The sequence below is a fragment of the Triticum dicoccoides genome, chromosome 2A, assembly GCF_002162155.2.
Source record: "Triticum dicoccoides isolate Atlit2015 ecotype Zavitan chromosome 2A, WEW_v2.0, whole genome shotgun sequence".
Lineage (NCBI taxonomy): Eukaryota > Viridiplantae > Streptophyta > Magnoliopsida > Poales > Poaceae > Triticum > Triticum dicoccoides.
In genome coordinates, this window is record NC_041382.1 from 724023765 (window position 1) to 724024220 (window position 456).

Genomic DNA, 456 nt, shown 5'->3' on the forward strand with positions numbered 1-456 from the left:
CATGATCTCTTCCTGTAGCCTTCTGAGTTTCCTCATGCCAACCGACCTCCAAGAGATGACGTCGAAAAAGTTGCATAGGCCAAATAGCATTACACGGACGTGCGCGTCCATGATCCCACGGATTGCAACTGGAAGTATCTGCGTCATCAGCACGTGACAGTCGTGAGACTTCATCCCGTTGAACTTCTGCTTCGCTGAGTCTAGGTATCTTCTTATCTTCCCCGCGTAACCGTAAGGAAGCTTTACTCCTATGAGGCAGGTGAAAAACTGCTTGATCTCCTCCTGACTTAGAGTGAAGCACGCGGGAGGGTAGTCATTTCTGGTCTTCTTGGCCTTTTTGCCTTTGCGACGACTTTCTGTGTCCTGCTTCGCCTCATCGTCATCATCATCATTAGCATGAAGCTCCTCCCTAATGCCCATTGATTTCAAGTCTGCCCTTGCTTTTGGCCCATCTTT